Source organism: Camellia sinensis, chromosome 8, assembly GCF_055761805.1.
Source record: "Camellia sinensis isolate YWXY chromosome 8, ASM5576180v1, whole genome shotgun sequence".
Lineage (NCBI taxonomy): Eukaryota > Viridiplantae > Streptophyta > Magnoliopsida > Ericales > Theaceae > Camellia > Camellia sinensis.
In genome coordinates this window covers 60,145,437-60,167,197 of record NC_138968.1, presented here as the reverse complement: position 1 = coordinate 60,167,197, position 21,761 = coordinate 60,145,437, and the positions used below count along the sequence as shown (strand labels likewise).

The 21,761-nt window shown below is 30.4% G+C and overlaps 1 long non-coding RNA gene across 1 annotated transcript; it reads left to right on the top strand.

The window, feature by feature from the left end:
* The first annotated feature begins 788 nt into the window (after nt 1-788).
* Nucleotides 789-2,583, top strand: LOC145796545 (uncharacterized). Its single transcript, XR_014337015.1, has 3 exons — nt 789-1,464; nt 1,579-2,024; nt 2,355-2,583. It is a non-coding gene; the product is annotated as an uncharacterized LOC145796545 (long non-coding RNA).
* Nucleotides 2,584-21,761: the final 19,178 nt, after the last annotated feature.

Below are 21,761 nucleotides of genomic sequence, written 5' to 3'. Positions count from 1 at the left end.
TTATATAGAAGTGTTTTATTGATACAACACTAAAATGTGTATCAATCTGGAAGTATGAAGTGTTTGATTTGAGCTTGAGTCTCATTTGTTTGTTGATATTGGAAGGATGTGAATATGATATATGTGATTCACTGTTGTAAGTTTGGCCAGGTTCTGAGCCATGTTGATAAAATTGGAAAGTAAAACGTATCTTAGACAATAGTGTCATGAGACTGTAAAATAAAGTAATTGATTATCTTGGTTAACCATCTGTTGAATGCTATTGCTTTATTCATTGCTTATATGTGGTTTAGTATATTTCTACTGGGCTGTGGCTCACCCTTTATGGGAACATCATTTTCAGGTCCAGGCGATAAACTACCTCCAAGGAATTAGCTTGGGAGGGTTTGGCTTCTGGATTGAAGAAGACTACTTTTAGTTAACTGTCTTAAATTATTAGTACATGTAAACATTCAAGCCTAGGGCTTTTCTTGTATTGAGTTAGAACTCATATTTTTGTATCCAAGTGTTGGCTTGGGAAGATGTAAGCCTGTAGGGCATTTTATTCGATGATACATGTAATGCTTTATTTTGTAATACTCTGATGAATGAATTAATAGATTGTCATCTTTAAATAATGAATGTCAATGATATATATAATGGGTTAATTTTGAGGGCGTTACAATCCATTGAGGCTCACATTGTCTCGTTATTTGCCTCGTTTTCCTTGGTTTATGTCAAGTTCTTCTTTGGCCATCCTATAATTTTTTAATAATTTTAGAATTATACATATCATTCATATGGCTCTGTTAACATTTGTTGTTATGCATAAGGGGTTTTGTCTAGTTCTACTCTGTGATGTTTATTCCCATTTTTTTATTTGTTACCTTCCCCAAGTAAGTATGTGAGATTTAGTTAATTAACTCTAAAATCCTATTTGTTCAGAATGATGAATAAATTACGGCCTCGTTTTATCGAGTATAGACCTTAATCTTGTTTGAGAATTTTCATCAACGTTGGATATCACAACTTTCATCTTATTTATTAATTGACTTTATTGTATTTTTCTAGACGGATGATGATCATTATTCAAAATATGTTGTTTCTAGCATTTCAATATCTAATGATTATCTTAAGAAACTCTTGATAATGGGAGGGACTCAGTTTATTGGTGTGTTTTTGTCAAGGCTTCTTGTAAAAGAAGGCCACCGGGTATGAACCCTTCTCTTTACATTTTAACATTTAAATGTACTAATTTTCTTTTTCCAATTGTTTTAACTTTCTTAACCATCTTTTCCACCTTATGGTGTGCAATTAAAATTGGGTTGACAAATTCCTACACAGATTTATATTTGATGACGACTTTGACTTTTTAATAAACAAGATGTCATAATGCAGGTGACTCTGTGCACAAGAGGAAAAGCTTCCATCACCCAACAATTGCTTGGTTAATCAGAGAAGGATTATGCTGATTTTTCTTCCAAGGTTATTAATTATGACATACACTGAAAATTCTATTCACCTTTTTGATCAGTTTCATATTTTTCTTTGTTGAGGAATGAAATATTGTATTCTAAGTGTAGATCTTGCACTTGAAAGGAGACAGGGAGGACATTGAATTCGTGAAAGCCAATCTCTCAGCCGAAGGCTTTGATGTTGTTTATGAAATTAATGGTATGCATTGCAATAACTTTTTGCTCCTTATGCAATCCACACAATGTGTCATATCTGTGTGTTTATTTTAGACTTGTTAATTATGTTCTAGTTTTTGTTATAAAATTTGGAGTGTTTATATTGTTTCAGTGGTTCTCGTTAATTACTTTGATAGCCTTCTTAATATCATATATGGAGTTTGTGGTGTTACATTAATTGGGTATTGTCATTCCTGTCTTGTTCATCATCTATGGCCAGCATTTTACGTTTTAATATTAGTAAAGTAAATTACTAAAGTTAATATTTGTGTGTGATAATTCGTTCAGGATATGGCTTGCGGCACATTCTTGAAACAATTTCAGAAGTACAAGTGTAAATTTGTTATTGTACAGGTAACGTTATTTTAATCTTGTTGGTCAAATGTTAATTTTCCATATTGGATAATGCTACACTTATAATGCAGTTGCACACACTTGTGCTGAGGCTACAGCTCTTGTGTAGGCTGCTTGTACTTGGGCTGCTGATAATGCTACACTTGTAATAGAAGTCAAATAATTTTTTTTTTTTAAATTTCTTTGAATTTGCCCAAAAATCTGAGCTTTTATTTGCTTCAAATGCCTTAGTTAAGTTCTTCAAGGTTGATATCCATTTTTGGATTTTATCTATATCTCTTTTACATTTTTGAACTTTGTTTACACTTCTGATTATGATCATGTGTGCAGGATTTTCATCCTTTCTCTATGACTATAGACGGTGATAAGCTTTTGTGGTCGTGGAACAACTAATTGTTTAGGGCATGTTGCTCTTGTAACTGAACTTGTGAAGAGGTGGTGCGAGAGAGAGACAAAGTTGAAGTCGTCATAGAGTTCTAACTCGTACAATGTTGAACTATTTTGATCTTGTTTTGGGATTTAATTCATATAATGAACTATGTTGAAGTGAATTTGGATACTTTGAGCTTTGATTTTTGTAATTTGTTTTTTGTATATACAAGAATAGATTTGATCTTGTGTGCAAGATTTGATCTTGTTTTTTTCTATATACAGAGATAGATTTGGGCTGTGGATGTCAATTTGTATCTATGAAATTGAATGTTTACAAAATGTTATTTCAAACCTTTAGCGATCAAATATGTTTGTTGTTAAAAAGGTCACTATTTTTCTTTTTGCGACCAAATGGAGACATTTTGTGACAAAGTATTAGTGACGAAATATTTTAGTTTTGCAAAATTAAACATTTTGTGACAATATAAAATTGGTCGCTAATTGTCATTTTCAGGGACATTTTCAAAAATTCGTCGCTAAAAACTTTTCTAGACGCACTTTTAGTGACTTTTTTAGGAACGAATTTAATTTTGTCACAAAAACCATTTATAGACCAAAATAATGGTTTTAGGAACCAAAATAATTGGTCGCCAAAAGTCTTATATGTTGTAGTGTTGGTTTTGATCTTATTATGCTTTTGATTTTTTAGGGAAATTTTTGACGTAACAATGATAGAGATGATTGGAGGGGAGATTAGTGGGTTAAAGTTATCTCTCGGGAGCCAAGAGATTTAGTCTCGATCTTGGTCATCGTAGAGAGAGAGACAGAGAGAGAGAGAGTCAAAAAATGGATTATGGAGCTTTTTTTTTTGTTTAACAGATCTAGTTTTATGTATGTGTGTGTGTGTTTTCAACAGCTGCAACTCTGTCTATACTGAAGATCCTTGTCATCTCCAACCCCGATCTATGTTAGATCTTTTTTTTAAATTAGTTTTTTAGATTTGAAATCAGATCTGTTCAAAAAATTGAACAGGTAGTGGGTGTGAATTTGAACCGAGCAGAAGGAGGTTTTCCGGCGAGGAAAGACCGACCGGAGTTGTTGAATTGAACAAATAATAAAATTTGGACAGATAAAGGGAAAAATTGAACAAATAGTCAAAAACCTTGAATAGATAAATATAAATTTGAACAGATAGGAAAAATTTCAATAGATAAAAAATTGCAACAGAAAAAAAAAAATTTCAACAGATAGAAAATAATTTTAATAGATAACTTAAGGGGTAAGATTGGAAACAAAATGTCATTCAAAACTAACAAAATAACTTTTTCGGGAAATTCTATTTTCACACACCTAATTATCTTAGTACACACATTTAAGGAAATATTATTTTAATGGTAATTATATCCTAAACTAAAATGAACATAGCGGACATTCACCAGCACCCATAATATTATATGAAAATATTATCTATACACTTCTTTTAAAAATAAAAATAAAAATCTCAATGTAAACTTTTTGAATAAAAAAAAAAATTAAATCTTAATTTTTTTTATTGTTGTTACTTTATTTGTTACACACTCTATACTCTTCTATTGCTTCCAAAGCAATACTTTCATAACAACTCTCATATTACTTTAATCTCTAGATTTATTGTGACACTCTAATTATTTAATTAATAAAAATAAATAATTAATTAAATAAAAAAAAAATTGTATATAATTATGTTAAGACTTGGGTTAAATAATAAAATAATAATAATAATAATACAAATAATAAGAAGTAATAATAATAATAAGGATAAGAATACTAACAAGGCCAAGTTAAGCATCAACAATTAATGGGATAGATTTGCAAATTTTTGGAGCAGTGGTTATTGGGCCATTTGTGCCATCTAAGCTTAAGGGAGGTGAGTCATCAATCTTGATTCATCATCACGGGGGTAAGTCATCACCTAGGGGGCGTGTATAAAAAGGGTGAGGGGGCTGTGAAAGCCAGCGAAGGAGAGAAGAAAAACGAAAAAACGAGAGAGATCTCGAAAAGCCATAAAGAAAAAAATATATATAGGAGGGGAGTAGTAAGAATTAAAATAAAAGTGAGTTATATTATATCTTGAGTCATTATAATATATTTTACGTATGTTTTGGGTTACCATAAATTATTTTATGTAATTTATTTTTTATAAATTATATTAATATTTTGATTACGTTAATTATTTTCTGAACTCTATTTGCTTAAATTGAAACCCATGAATATATTTGTTTAACTTTTAGAAATTATTTGACAATAGTTTTATAAACAATTATGTTTTGTAAGTACCACCACGGGAGTCCCATGCCTTGAGGGACTTAAATAACCATTGATCTCTGTTTTGCCACTTTGTGGTCCTTTGTTTGTCATGAATCCATTGACCTCTATTCTGATTGTCACTCTTGTGGCCTCCTCTGTTCTGTTCTGTACCGTGGTTATGGTTATTTATTTACATAATTTTCGTATTTTAGTTTTTGTCACTTTGAATAATTTGTTTATAGGTGACAAGATGTAAGGAAGATCCGTAACCTCATGTAATGGAACCTGAACAAGAATTGATGCTGATCCGTTATTTTGTTTTTTCTTTTCCTTTTCTTCCTTTTATTTTTTTTACTGAGGGCAGATCACTGCATAATAAAAACAATAAATAAAAGCCCTATAGATGTACTTTCTTTTATCAAAATTGTCGAATGAAGTAAATTTTTTGTTTAATTATTTTCTTACTTCTATTTTGCCTCCACCTACGCCATTTAATTTAATAAGCTTAGAATTAATTAGTAAGTTGCGATTCCAACCTTAAGCCCTGGGGTTGAGTCGTGACATTTATACTCTATTAGTGATGAAAATATTAATTTTTTTGTGCAGAATTATTTTTTTTCCTTTCACGGTTTTTAGTCAGACAACTAGTGCCGAATTATTTCATTATATTTAGATATCAATTGCCAATTTGTTTCATTATATTCAGACATCAACTGTTGAATTTTTTTTTTTTTTGGGAACAAATTTGTCGAACTAATCACTTTTATTTGGAAGTTAAGTTTAGAATTAAATGTCTAATTTCGAAAAACTAGTGCCAAAATTCCTAAACCAAAAAACTTTTAAATTTTTTTTTTTTTTAAAAAACAAGGGTTTTATAGCAATGGAGTGCACAGAGATCTTGACATGGTAAATGTAATAACAAAATGATAAATGCAATAACAAAATAAAAAGATGCCTTATCTTCAACAATATTTTGAAGGGTTTTCAATGGAGTTTTTAATGGACGTTCAATGGAGTCTTCAATAGAGGACTTTGTCTTCACTTCTTCACACTGTGGTCTTGAATGGTTTTCACGTGGGTCTACAATGTGAATTCTATTTTCACACATCTACTTACTTCTATGCATATCATTTCTCAATACACACACTTATTATTAGTTATTATTCTCATTCCACATACCAAATATTCCAATCATACTCTTAACTCATATCCAATACACACACTACCTCAACCATTTTTCCATACACATGTTCAAAATTTCAAACCAACAATTGACCCCTATTTCGGTTCCACACAGCGAAGACCCATCACCTCAACCCTCCATCAAAGACAGCTTAATTTTAGAAGAATTTGATAAAGAAATTGGGGAGGAATCAGAGCGCCGATGATGAAATTAATTGTGGTGATGTGGTGGTGCCCAAACCATTGTGGAGGAACTACTCTCTCTGTCTCGACAACGAACCATTCACCAAGCTCATCGACCTCCATTGCCCTTTTCAAGCCTCATTCAAAGAACCGCTTCAGAGTCATTGGTAGCTTTCACAGCTTGATTTGTCTCTCTAACGATTGCTTCGGCTACACTTACACTATCATCCTCTAGAATCCAGCGATTCGCAACTCTCTGACCCTTCTAAACCCAAGTTATGTTTCGATCACTATGGTCCTTACATGTTCGCTCTTGGGTTTGGTGTCGATCCTCGGACTAATGACCCCAAGGTTGTGAGGGTTGTGTATTTGTCGAGGATTGGAGAGAGAATTACTTGGTTCCTCCTAAAGTAGAGGTTTATGCTCTCAGTACTAAGAAATGGAAGACTCTTAATGTTTCCAATGTTAGGCATAACATGGTTAAGTTTTTCTGATCTAAAGCTTTTGTCAATGGAGCTGTGCATTGGGTAGTGTATAGTCAAAGCAAAAACAGTATATCCTGCAATGTGGTGTTGTTGTTTGATATGGGTAGTGCTAGGTCCATTATAGTAATTTTGCTTTCAAGTATAATTGTTATTAAAATAATATTTCATTAACTGTGTGTATAGAGCTAAATAAATGTGTGAAAATAGAATTTTCCGTCTACAATGGGTCTATAAATCTGGAAGCAAGGTCACTCAACAAGTGTGTGGAAAGAAGAGTTGAGTAGTGCGTGTACAATGATTATGAGTAAATGATATAATTATAACTTTTAGGGTGTGAATTGAGAAAATTAATTAATAATCAAATTAATAAATGTGTTTACTGAGAGAAGATTTACACTGAGGTAATTAAGTGTGTGGAAATAGAATTTCTCAAACTTTTCACCAAATTATTTTACAAATGGTGGATTGGTCACCAATAAAAAATATCCACTGGACCTAATGCCTTAGACACCTCTAAGTTGGATTTATCACCAATTTTCTCTATTCATTATATTTAATATTTTAAATAAATTTTGTGTAATTCTATTTCTACATATTTTTATTTTTTTAAATAAATATAAAATAAAAATAAAAATAAATAATTAGATGGAAAATTTACCTATAAATCCCATTTTAAGAAATGGTGATCCATTTAGTCTTAAGGACTTTTTTATAAACCAATTAGTTTCATTGATTTTAGAAAGATAGATTTAATATATTATTTAAAAATTAAATTTAAGGTTATACCCTTATTTTTATTATGTTTCATTCTTTTTCCTTTTTTCTTTTTTCTTTTTCCTTTTTGTGCTAGAAATGTAAGATACACAATCTATGAGAATCAAATTTGAGATAAATTTTAATATGAGAATATTTTTTCTTTGGAAAACATTTCAAAAGGAATATAAAAATGACTTGAAATATGGGATTCTTCAAACATTCTAAAAGGATGTGAGATTCTTCAAATATTTCAAAAAGAATACAAAAACTGCTTAGTAAATTTTGAGTAAATGTATAATTTCAAATTGTAATACTCCAATGTAACACTCAAACGTAACACTAAAAAAACTTGCTAGTGTACTATTTCCAAACGTAGCATTTTCATATAATACTTTAAAAAAAAAAACTTCTTAATATAACATTTTAATATAACATATAAAAAAACTTATTAATGTATTTTTCTCAAACGTAATACTCCCAAAAAGAGATGTGAAATTCTTCAAACCATTCCAAAAGGAGTACGAAAAGTACTGAGTAAGTTTTGAACAAATGTATAATTTCAAACTATGAGTGTTACATTTGGAAAAAGTACACTAATGAATTTTTTAGTGTCTTTCTGTGTTACATTAGAATGTGTTATATTGGGGTGTTACGTTTGGGATTACATTGATTGGAGTGCTATGTTTTGGAAAAGCATACTAAGAATTTTTGTGTATTACGTTTGGAAAAAATATATTGAGAAGTTTTTTTTCAAGTTTTACGTTGTTACGTTTGGGAAAAATATACTAAGGGGTTTTTTAGTGTATTAAATTAGAGTGTTACGTTATTAGAGTGTTACATATTTGTTCGTAATGTGAGATTTGTTCTAGAATAGGAGAAAATTCAAAACCTCTATAGTGCGGATTGCTCAAATGTGTAATTTCACATTTGGAGAAACCCACTTTTATCTCTTAATAATTAAACCCAAACATGTAAGTTACTACTATTTTGTGTAATTTTCATTTTAATAGGACCTTTGGGTTCATAAAAAAAAATAGAGGACTAAACAGTTCATAAGATCACATTTTGAGATTTATTGGTGCTTCACCCTAATTAGAATCACTTTTAGTTTTATATTAATAATTCTCTTTCTAATTTAACTATTATTTTTAATATCGTATTTATTTTACTATCTTATAATTTAATATATATCATATAAAATCATTATATGATAATTACACTTTTATAGCACAATAGAACTAAAATATCAAAATAAACAAATAATTTAACTAAATTTATTATATATAAGTATTCAAGTAACACTTTTATAGAATGATAATGTTAAGATTATTAAAATAAATATTTTATATTTTATTTTAAATTAAAATTAAAGTTATTCTTTTGTAACACATATCATAATATAAATTATTATTACATTAATTAAAGTTAACTTAATTATGATTTTATGTCAGACATCATATTTCTAAAACTGATTTACATATACATATAATGTCTAATTTGATATTAATTGATTAAATATTTATTTATTTATTTATTTTAAGGTTTTGAAAGATAACCTAACAAATGTCAAATGATAAATATGAGTATTATTTTAAAAAATAATGATTCATTGAAAATGATTGTATATATTGAAGGCACCTCTTGATGTTTCTTGAATAATTTTTAAATAAAAATTTTAAATTTGTAGTATTATTGAGAATGCATCTTCATGAGCTCTGTTAGAAAAATATGCAAAAATAATTTGGCTGGAATAAAAATTTTGCTGTTATTATGATGTGTCACATAATTAATCACGACCCATTTGAGAACTGAAATTATTAAAGTTATAGAGACTTTGTGCCTAATTCCCTTTGAGGACACTATCTATAATTTGAATTTGTACTTTTTTAAGTATCAATGTGAATAACTCTTATGATCTTACTGATATAAATATAAATCTTACTTTTGAGTTAACCCACCTTAAGCACTTTTTCGTGTAATAAAATACTTGAATGTTTTCACATAAAAGTATTATAACAGATCATATTCAAACACTACTTGAAACAAAATTATAAAGACTCAATTTACCACTTTAGACATAACAAAAAAAATATAAGAAATTAGTAAAGACCTTTTTGATTAATAATCAAAATAATACAACATAAGTTATAATCAAGTCATAATTGTATATCATAAAAATTTTCGTTATTTTTATTTTTTTAAGAAAAAAATATTTTGATACAAGTGAAATTCATGATTTTTGGTAAATTTCATTAGGAAAAAATGTGGTAACTCGAATTGGAGGGGGTTCGAATGGCCCGAGTGAGTGTTGGTCGGACGTCCGCCAGGACGACCGAGTGAAAGATTGTTTACCGCGGTTGTCACCTTTGTCGACCGCGGCTGTCAGCCTCCTTGCCGGACGACCGGCCGGACATCAACCTAGCCGACCGGCAAGGTGAATTTCGAGTCATTCAAGCCAACCTCATATTTGAGCTACCAAGCATTATCGATTTGATTAACACAAATGAGGATTTGATTTCAGGTTGAGAATACACAATTTTTTTTACTTAAAAGAAATTGTTTTCATGAGCCTTTTACATAGGATCACACACACAACGATAAAAACTTTCATAAGCTATTAACAAATCTGTTTGTATTTGACTTTCACTTATTAAAATTTTCTTCAAAAAATATGAAGACTCACAATCAATTTTTTATTTTAAAAATAAATTCACATGTATCACACGGGTCACCTACTAGTTTATGTTATATAACTAACTAAAAAATTTATCCATGCAAAAAAGTAAATCGATCCAACATCGATTTTCATATTATTAGATCATTTTTATCTATACAACCTACATGTTCTTAAAAATATATCACCTAGTTGCTATAATATATATGTGATTTGATCATATAATTATTTGTCTGATCAACCTAATTTTTTGCCTGCATGTTCTTCTCATCTTGTCATATGAGATGAACGGCTCAAATGATTGACCTGACTACAAATTAGTCTCATAGTACGCCAACTTTATCTGTGAAGTTAAGATATTCAACATTAGCATATCTGAATTACGAGAATCAACCTCTCCCCTTAAAACTTGTACACTGTGTTTGGCAATATTGCCATCAGGTAGTATGTAAATTAATTGGAAACATGCTCCTATGTTGTATTCATTTTCTGTACTCAAATAAAAAATGAATGACAAAATGGCATATCTTTAGATGACCCTTTTTAAGTTTAAATAATCACAATTCCATTGTCACAAATGGTTGAACGTGTGTTTATTGACATTGAAATAAGTTCTTCCATCATCAGCAAAAATGGTGGTGGATGAGGATTCAAATCCTTTATATTTTATAGTGATGTTAAATGTTTCCCTTCTATTTTTGTGATGGGAAATGTTATACAAACTAACAAACATTTTTTCATGCAACAATCAAACTTTGGAAATGGAAACAAAACTTGCTTCAATGATACGATAGGCGCCACATTAGTAAGTAAAACAAGTCTGTAAGATTTATCAAATCATAAACGCCTAATACTATCATCCGATCTAGATCCACCAAGTAAATCAAGGTCTAAAGTTGTTCTGGTTCTTATGGTTGTAACAAAAACTCAAATCCTACCTTTTTACCATGGAACAAGTTTGAAAACAGAGACAAAGATATCATTTTAGCCAAGAAAAGAAAAATAGAACAACTATTACTAAATATCCAACAACCATATAAAAGACCTAATGAAAAAATTCACTTCTGAAGGACCCTCAGCTTAACCCTAAAGCTTTAGAAATAACCTTAGATGGGTCTCGGCATTGTGTCTTTATTAGTGCTGCCATTTCTGGTTCCTATTAGAAAGGTAAAAAATTGTTGTAAGTTATAGAAATACACAAATGTATATTGAAAAGATAAAGCAGAGTGACAAAAAGATATACACATTTAATGAGTTTTAGGTATACATGTGCACTTGCCACAGAAGATGTGGTAGGCCACCAGGGGAATGGTTATCCCATGTACAGCAGCTCTAAATACCATCAAATACAGCATGCTTTCATAATGTGTCAGAAAGTTCTGTGCCCCGAACAGAGAGTCTTCAACATCAATGAGACGACTACTAAATTGTGAATCCATGTGTACAAATCTATATTCATATTGTGGACTGCTCTCTGGATTTACATTTGTGACTGGAACTTGAATCGTCACCCAATCTCCAACAAAGTTAGTCTCAGCTCTAAACTGCATGATATCAGTATACAACTTGCTCTGCCTGCTCCTAAGCTCTTGGAGTGATTGGTTCAATCTCCTTATCTTGTTAAATGCCACAGTTATGGCAATACCAAGTCCAACAACAAACAATACCACTGACATGAGTGAAACGTTGATGCAAGTGGTACAAGCAAACGTTCCATGGAAAAGGACACTCCCGCTAATAAATCCCAACATCAGTTGTGCACTGATTCCAAGCGAGCTAATGACATCCTCTGCCATCTTTTCAAGATCAACTTCCTCTAAGTGCATTTGATTTCTCATAATCTCAAACGCTTCAATAGTATGTCTTTGTTCTGGTCTTACCCTATGTGCGTGGGATTTGGCATTATCTGCACATGAAACAAAAATACAGTTACCATTGTGTTTTCCACATGTAATATTCACAATAAGGATTAGGTATTATCTTACCCTATCCAATATGAAATATTATTCTCTTTATTTTGTCGCGTTTGTTTCAATGTAATAAGGATTAGGTAATATCTGGCCCTCTATTGATATAATTATATTATTCACTTTATCCTACATTATGTCATGTTTGTTTCAATGTGAGATAAAGATTAGATATTATCCAGCCCTATGTATATGTCTAATCATGCCAACACTCGTTTGGTTTTGGGAGCTTCTAATCACATCTCTTAAATTTTTCACTACACTCACCTATTACATTTAACAATATTTCATGAAGAATCTCACTATATGCAAAAATTCAAGGCCCCTAGTGGACAAAATAGGTTTGATATTACAATAATATAGAATTGCCTCTTAAATTTTTAGTACTTTCAAGATATTAATGTATAAGAGCAACTCTGGCAGAGGCCCCTCCCTTATTTTTTTAAAGATATTTGAGGAGTCCCGCCACCATACGTAAATCACATCTTACTTAAAATAGTTCCCCAAAATAGGAGCGGCTACAATTGCTCCCCAATTGTGGAGTAGTTGTGGCGAGCTACGATAGAACTCCAAAAATATATAATTATTTTCTGGCCAATGGATCTGTCATCTAGGGTTCTCTCTTTATTAAACCATCTCCAACCGTGAATGCCTACAAACATAGAGAGAATCCTAGATGATAGATCCATTTTCCAGAAAATAATATTATATTTTTTGAGGTTCTACAGTAACTCGCCACAATTGGGAAGCAACTCTACCAATCCTATTTTGAGGGACTGCTTTATGGATTCCATTGGAGTCGTTTACTTGGGTTAGGACTCCTCAAAATATCTAGAAAATAGGGATGATGGCTCTGCTAGAGTTGCTCCAAGTACTCTCCAACTACATTTTTACACTAGAACAAAGGTAAAGCTTTTCTAATAAAATAAGTTTTTTTAACAAACAAACGATTTCGAATAAATAAATTGGAAATTTACATTATTAATTACACAAAATCACCCTCCACGGCCAACAATACACTTAATGACAACAAGAGTTAATTCAATTTTATGTGTTTATTCTGGTCCCAAATCTTTTAATTATGTCAATTTAGTACCCAAAATACAAAATGTGTAGTTATTTGGTCCCAAACTTGATGCTGTTGAAAAATAGTGAATGAATCAAGGTTATTCTCAGCAAAATATTAAAAGTGCAAGCCAAATATTAAAAAAAAAAAAAAACATTTTTTGAGTATAACTACCAATCAAAATTTGCCACAAATTATTTAAGGTGAGATTTACCCACCTAACCACCATCTACAAAACATAGCCACCAACTGTAACACAGCCACTACAATAATGTTACTCACAGTGGGCTTTTAGAAATGGTTGATCGGTCTTTAGATCTTGACCTACAATCACAAACGTACATAGCACAAAACATGCCTACAATCAATAGATAGACATTCAAAAGCACATAACACATATTACAATTAAAATTTAACACCTAAATAATTAATTGTAATCATGATATGCATTTTGGGGTCGTTACAACCAACCACTTCTTACACACCCTTTGACATTCTAAAACAACAATTAGTTGGGAGTCTACTAAGGATTTCAATGATGTGGAATCCATATCAACCATTGAACAACCATGGTATCAAAAGAAGCAAAAATACCAATCAAGGTCACCACATAAAACATACTAATTTCATAGTAGCTAGATTGAAAGAATCAAAGTTAAAAGGCATCACAATAAGATTTATGAAACATTTACAAGTCACTTCAGTGAAATGACATAATGTAAGGTTCTTCAAATAGAACTTGGACATTATATTATATAATTGCTGAAATGAGCTATCTCCCTTTTATAGACCCATTCATCTTCTCAATGGACGGTTAAGATAAACGAGATCCAATGGATACAATTAGGCTTCTAGAATACTCAGGTAATATTTAAAGCACTTTTGTCTATTCAATTACTACCCTTAAATTTCTAGAATACTCCTGTAACACATTTAAAACATTTTTATCTTTGCAATGGCTATCATTAAGCTTCTACAATACTTATCTAATATCTTTCTACTATATTCTAAACATCTCTACTCTACTCTACCCAGGAAATTTTTCCATACTTCCCTAGGGACACCGGTTCTTTTCTATACTAACAAAATTTTATACATAACTCGATATAAAAATTATGTGGTAGGAATCATTCTAGAATAGAAAACAACTATTGGATGAATCCTACTAATTATCTTGTCACAAATACATAAGAGAAAAATTTGCAAACAACTATTGGAAGGTAATATCATGTCATTGGTGTCACTGTTATATTGATTTTTTTTTTCTTGTCGATCATTTGTTATCAGTCGTTTGCCACTTGCTGTATTTGACCGTCGCATCATTTTTGGTTGGGTTGTGAGTAGGGTAAGAAAGAAGCATATAACATAGAAAAAAGGAAAAAGTAGGACAAAAAAAATTTAAAAAAAAAAAGAGTCCAAAACAACATCGTTTTGGAAGCACTAGAGGGACCATTGTAGGAAAACACTACAGACGACCTGGACTCGGGTGTTTGGGTGTGTTTGGTAGGGGAGGGGGATTAAAAAAATAATTTATAGTGTGTTGGGATGGGTATATGAGATATTTCGGCGATAATAAAAATAACAAACAAAACAAATTACACTATTAGTTTATATAATTTCAATGAAATCTTACTTTACATTTTGAATTTTGAATTTGAATAATATAATTTTTACATTTTCAATTTTGTTGTAATGTAATCATTCTGTCACTTACCATTAGGATTTGGAACGAATAAAATCATGTGTAAAATTAGAGGGACCAAAGTAAAATTCAAAATAATTGTAGTCCTTCCGTCACTTATCATTAGAATTCAAAACAATTGCAGTTCTTCTATTTTGGTTCCTTTAGCTTTACACGTGATTTTTTTTTGGTTCAAAATGTTAACAACACATGATGGTGGAATCACATTGCAATAAAATTGAAGTGTAAAGATCAAATTATTCAAATTAAAACTACAAGAATCAACGTGAAATTTTGCTCCGATTAGAGAAACCAATGTAATAATTTACCTAGAAAAAATTTGATGAGGAGGCTAAAGGGGATTAGTGGTGGCGATGAGGAGTGAGGTATTAGCATAGGCGTGGATGAGTAAATATTGAATGAAATGAGTATCCTAGATGGGATCGTTGGTAGCAACTCGTGGATTGGATCGTAAAATCGGATGGACAATCATAAGATTATGCTTTCAATACAAAGTAAAATGAAAATTTATCAATAATACTAATATATTTTATATAATTTTAAAATCGTTAAGGAAAAATAATAAATTTGATATAATACATCTTCTATGTTAACATAAATTAAAAAAGTTTCTTTGAGAAAAATTGTAACGTCCCGAAAATAATACACTAAGTCAACAGTAAAGACTAATATAATAGACATAAGCAGAGTATTAGGTTTCTATTAATCATAGTCAATTTACAAAAGGGGCATATGCATTACACATTCATAAGCTCTAGCCTGAATCTATAGCATGTGGCACCAAATTAAATGATCGACGAAATAAATGCCTTACAGGCTTACATCGTCCCAAGATAGTTCTTGGTTACAAGAAAAGTGAACCTAGCTTAACACAATTTAAAGCCCTTGGCTATAAAAAATAAATATAACAAAATAGAAGCTCTTGCTCCCAATCTCTCCAAGCTACTGCCTTGGCGGAGGCATATCACCTGCAGTTCAAAATGGTTTTTCCCATTAGGGTAAGCCAAAACCCAGCAGAAACAATCTAACACAATATATAAACTTTAACAAGGTTATAAACATGATGCACATAGCCAATGCTCAAAGATAAAATCATTTACAACTCTTCTCCCCAAATTTGTGTTATGTCAAACATGATATCCTAATCCATTCTATATCACTTCATTTCATGTCATTTCATATCTTCTCAATTCATGAGTCATACCCATTGTTATCAAAACAACCCAACTGAGATTACAACTCAATGGTTTTCTTACGACACAACCACTACACGTAAACACTTCAAGTTGCCATTTTATGAAAATTTCGTCCGTGGGAATCGGCACTCATGTATACACAATGTTTTCGGGACTTTCACCCTAGACGCACATGCCAACTTAATTCAATGGAGTCCATCCCCTTTCTCCTCCCAAACATGGAGTATATCCTCTTTCTCCTCTCAAACATCATACATATACAATGTATTAAACATAGTTATATTCAATGACAATCAATAAGATATTAGTTTCAATTTACCTAATCCCCATGCAATTCTACAACAATCATGGCTATCCTCCACCGATAGCCCAAAACAGATATTTCTAAACAGATATACAATCCTTAAACAGATAAAGTTTTAAAATATCCATAGGTGAGAGATGATACACATCCAACTTCACCACTTATATCGACATTCATCTAATTTCATATTCCCATTTTCAATTTCATTATTTATGCAAAATAATTACTTGAACATTTTAGGGCAAAACCCCATTTCCTCCCAAATCTCAACCCAGCCACCAAATCATCTATTTTAACACAACACAAGTTCATATTCATTCTCATGATCATTTCCAAGTTAACTTTTTAAAAACCCCTCTTTTGAATTTGAATCCTCAAACCCTAGGTCTGTTAAAATCACCTCAAAACTCATTGTTTCTCATACATCAAGGAATAACCAAGTTAAAACTCATAGAGAATGTAGAGACTCTCTACCTTAAGCTTCGAAGACCAAAGGGTGAGATGGAGAACTTCAAAGATGCCGAAACCAAGCTTTAATCGGACCAAAAAAGAGCTCTTGAGATGCACTACCTTTTAACAAAGTCACGCGGGTAGAGAGATCACTAGATCTAAGTGAAAATACAGAGAGAATGTGAGTTTTAGAGAGAGAGTCCCGATCTAGGGTTTTGAGGGAAAAGAAATGAAAAAATGATATAAAAGAAGCTGCTGCGAACTGATAGATGCACAGTCCGCTCGAGCGCAAGAGTTGACACTTGAGCATTAGACACAATAAGTTGTTCCACTTCAGCGCAAGAAATGACCGCTCGAGCGCAGAATACATACATCCAGTAGTTTTACAGACAGAAGAACATCGCTCAAGCGCAAGAATGGCCGCTCAAGTGCACACTCGCTCAAGCGTAAAATATACTCTCCTAGTAGTTTTGCAAACCTGCAAAAGTACTGAGAGTTTGCAAAACCCGCTTGAGCGCAAGAAATGTCGGTCGAGCAGAAGAGCAAAATTCTGGGCAACAAGAGTTGGGAAAGTCAAACAACCAACCTGCTCCAAACACAACCACAACAATCCCAAAGCCAAGTTTAAGGGAGAAGAAGATAAGCAAGACATATTCAACAGTACAAAACCAAGAAACCCGTATCCAGATTACAACAAGGGTTGGAACAAAACCGAAATCACTATAAAAATTGATAATCAATTTTTATATAGAGATATACATATATACATAAATATATAAGATTTTTTGTACTTTATTTTGGTAGAATCGAGATAGTAGTAGAATTGGAATTGTAGTACGATTTTACATGATTTTATAGCTAAGATCATAGTCACATTAAGATCCTACACAATTTAAGATCTTAGTGCAATCCAGATCATTGACCCAACTGGAGTTGTAGCATCCTAAGATGCTACAGTTGGAATCGAAATTTTGATAAACATGCCGATGAACAATCTTAATTTGTGAGAAATGTTTGGTTAATGAGAGACAAATTTTGTCCACATAATCTCATTTGCAACTTTTATTCGTTGGTACTCAATATTATTTCGGCATGGAGGGGATTGAAGGTCGTGAGATGTAGATGAAAGGGGTTGGTAGGTGGCGACGAGGTTAGATCTAGGGCAGGCGGTGGCAATAGGATAAAAGAGGAGTAGTGTGAGTATGGGAGAAAGAGAGATGATGGGAGTGGCCAATGGTGGCACTAGCCGATGGAGATGGGTAAAGAAGGGGTTTTGTTGATTGAGAAATTAGAGTTTATAATTGTTGGAAATTGGGTTGGGTTTAGAACCCATACCCGATTGGGTTGTCCATAATGGCATGACCCATGATCCATTAAGAGACCCAGTTAGGAGAGATTCATTTAGAATCTACTTATCCTAGGGATAAAAGTGTATAACTCACTATCTTATCTTGTGGGTGGTTATAACTCTCCTACATAATATACGTGTTATATTTGAGAGAGTAAGATTTTAACTGTATGGGTAATCAGTATTTGTTTTCTCTCTTCTAGACTCTCTCTTCTTTCTCTCTCCATAGAAACACATAATAGTTTTTGTGCTGTGAAGAGTGTGGACAGTTTCTCTAGTAGTTCTATCCCACTGTAGGGAATTGTTCGAAGACATTAATGAAGACACGTGATTCATTCACATGATTTATGGATTCGGTTTGAGCATAAAAGATATGCCTGAATCCGTTTATTTCAGTTGTGTACTACTTCTTATTTTTTCTACAATAATTTTAACGTTTCAATATTGTTTGACAATTTAAATAGAGATAAATTTTTTTTGATAGAAATATCATTTTTCATACCGTTGGAATGTAAGTAGCAATTCCTAGCACTAAACCAACTAAAATAATTTTGGTTAATATAATCGGGTTTTGTGCTAGGAATTTCTCCAATAATTTTTTTTGTGAGCATTTAAATACAAATTTTAATTTATGAACTTATATTCCATTAAACCCTAACTAATTTTTTTTGGACCTTCAAGTCCCACTAAATTTTTAATAATCAGAATTGCCCTTCAAACAATAATTGTTCATCATTTATGATTATCTATAAAGGAACATGATTATGTGACATTTATTTTAATTTTTAAAACTTTTAAAACATTAACTTTCAAATTGAAAAAATTAAAATAAAAATTATGTGCAAAAAAAAAACCTTAATTTTTTTTTGAAAAAATTGAATTATTATTATCATTATTATTATTATTATTTTGCAAGACTAAAAATTTTGTCTATAAATGAGTATAATGATGGAACATTGATGTGCAAAAATGAAAAAAAAAACACTTTTAAAAATAAAAAACTGATAATGTTCTCAATTTTAAAACTGAAAAAAACTGATAATGTTTTTGACTTTATTGAATAGTTGAATCAAATCAATAAGCAGAAAGGCAAAAATGTTTAATGTCATGCTATTTTTTTTTTTTCCATCAGCTAGTGAAATAATTATTTGTAACATTATCATGTAAAATTGATAATGTTCTTAGTTTTAAAAATTAGAAAAATTGATAATATTCTCAGTTTTACTAAATAAGACTTATTGGTTCAAAAAATTTTAGATAGGACCTTAACTACCATAACATTTGTAAATAAGACTTTTAAGTTATTAACTTTTTTTTTTAATTCAAATTTTGGTTTAAAATTTGAATGATGGAACTTAAAAGAGAAACATTTAGAAGGGAAAAAAAAAAAAAGAATGCTCACTAATGGAAACTTTCCTAATTCATTAGTTAATAAGGTAACTAAATTCCATTTAATTTAAAAAGTCAAATAGTCAATTTAAAGTTACACAAATTTCATGTTAATTAATGCAAAATTTCCTAATTCATTTGTTTTATATGGTAACTAAATTAAATTTAATCTAAAAGGTCAAATATTCAATTTAACGCTATATAAAAATTTATCAGACAATATCATTTTTAATGATATTAAAAATTCATAAAATTAAAAATATATATATATATATATATATATGAATAGCGATGAATAGCGAGTTTCAAGCCCAAAAACATAATATTATATAGTACAGATGCCAACCAGTGACACACAACACTACTTTGCATTGATATTGCAATGAAATTTTAAAAGTAAGGGAAAATGAATAAAACAAATAATATGAAATTTTAAAAAGTTTTTGACCAAACTCCTCTCCATAAAAATTAAACTCAAGACCTCACACTATAAAAAGTGTTACACAATCACTAGGCTAACCACCGATGGGTCTTACTAAAAAAACCAAAAATAAGATAAATGAAAAATATGAAATATTAGAGAGAAAATATTAAGGAAATTTCATTGTACTTTTTTTTTTTTTTTGGGGGGGGGGCGTAATTAAGTCATAATTTCACTATACTTGCTGTTACTAAGAAAGTGGAATTTTTTTTTTTTTTTGGTCTTAGAAAAGATGAAATTTCACTGTTTCTAATTGTAAAAAAGTAGATACCTAATTAAAAAAATTATTTTAAAATTTTTTTTTGAACTCCCTTGATTTGCTAGGATATGAAATCACTCTGGTGCAGTAGGCACGATAGTGACTGTTATGCGTTTCGTGGGGTCTGTTTTGGGTTTTATTTTAATAATTTGAATAATTTATTTTTTAGAAAATATCAAATAAAACATACATATAAAAAATAAGTTGATCATATATCGATAATCCTTTCATTTAATTATATTTGTATTTAGTTTTATACTTATAATCATATTTAGAATTCAATTTTTTATTTACAAATATGATTTGATGAAGTTATTATTGATATTTGATCAGCGTAATTTTTGTAAGTATGCTTTACTTGATATTCTCTAAAAAATGAATGGTTCAGATTATCAAAATAAAACCCAAACGGCCCTACAAGGCGTACAAGTGTCACTAATGTGTCCATTGCACAATACTGACCCCATATCTGACTTGTTAGTATAAAAACTTTTAACCTACTTCATCAAAATTTAGAAAAAATAATACTATGATGACTATATTTTTCTATTATATTTTGTTCACCAGGTTAAGTATTAGGGCAAATTATACTAATGGTTCCTGTAATTTGGAACTTGAATAATTTTGATTCCTGACTTTTCAATTGTGATATATTTGACCTTAAATTTTGAATCTCACTCCAAATAAAGACAATTGAAGACACCGTTGCTCCATTTCAAAGGCAAAGTTGTCAATTTGATGCAAATGGTTTATTTCAAGAGTAAAGTCGTTATATAACTTATTTTGTATTGGTTAACTTCTATATTGATTAAAATGTAATGTTTTTTTTTTAATGAATAATGCTGAAACTTTCTTGGTTATAAAGTTCTGTTTTGTTTGGTTTTTAGAATATATTTTCAGAATTGTTTTTAAGAAATTAAAATTAAATTGGTAAAAAAATTAAAAACACATTATTTTTATATAATTTTATCTTTTGAGTGGATAGAAATAATTTTTTTATATATATTTTTTTCGTTAAATTAGTTTCATTTTTTTCAAAAGTCAAACATGGCAATAATTTTGATGTCATTATTCAACCAATCTATTAAATCAAAAAATTCAAAATTAAAAACATTTCATATATTAAACATATTGATTACACATTAAAAGTCTAATAACCATCCATTAGATGATAACCATAAAAAATATATACACATATAACCATCTATTACATTATAACAATCCAAAAATATCAACAAAAACAACCACTCATTATATGATCATCATCCATACACATACTAAAAATTAATTTAATACAAAAATAAAAATATAAAAATATAAAAATTTATCATTTTTATATAACTTTATCTTTGATGAGTAGAAAATAATTTTTAAGAATTCAAAAATAATTTTTTGACATTTATTTTTGTCACATTAGTTTATATTTTATCAAATTGATAATTTTGCCCTTGAAATGGAATAACGGTGTCTTCAATTGTCCTTATTGGAAATGAAATTCAAAATTTAAGGTAAAATATATCACAATTGAAAAGTCAAAAATTAAAGTGACATAAACTCTATAGCGATCCCGGCTTTACCCTTGTTGTACAGTGATCCGGACATGTGTCCGTGGATGTTGGTTGTTGTTTATTATCGTG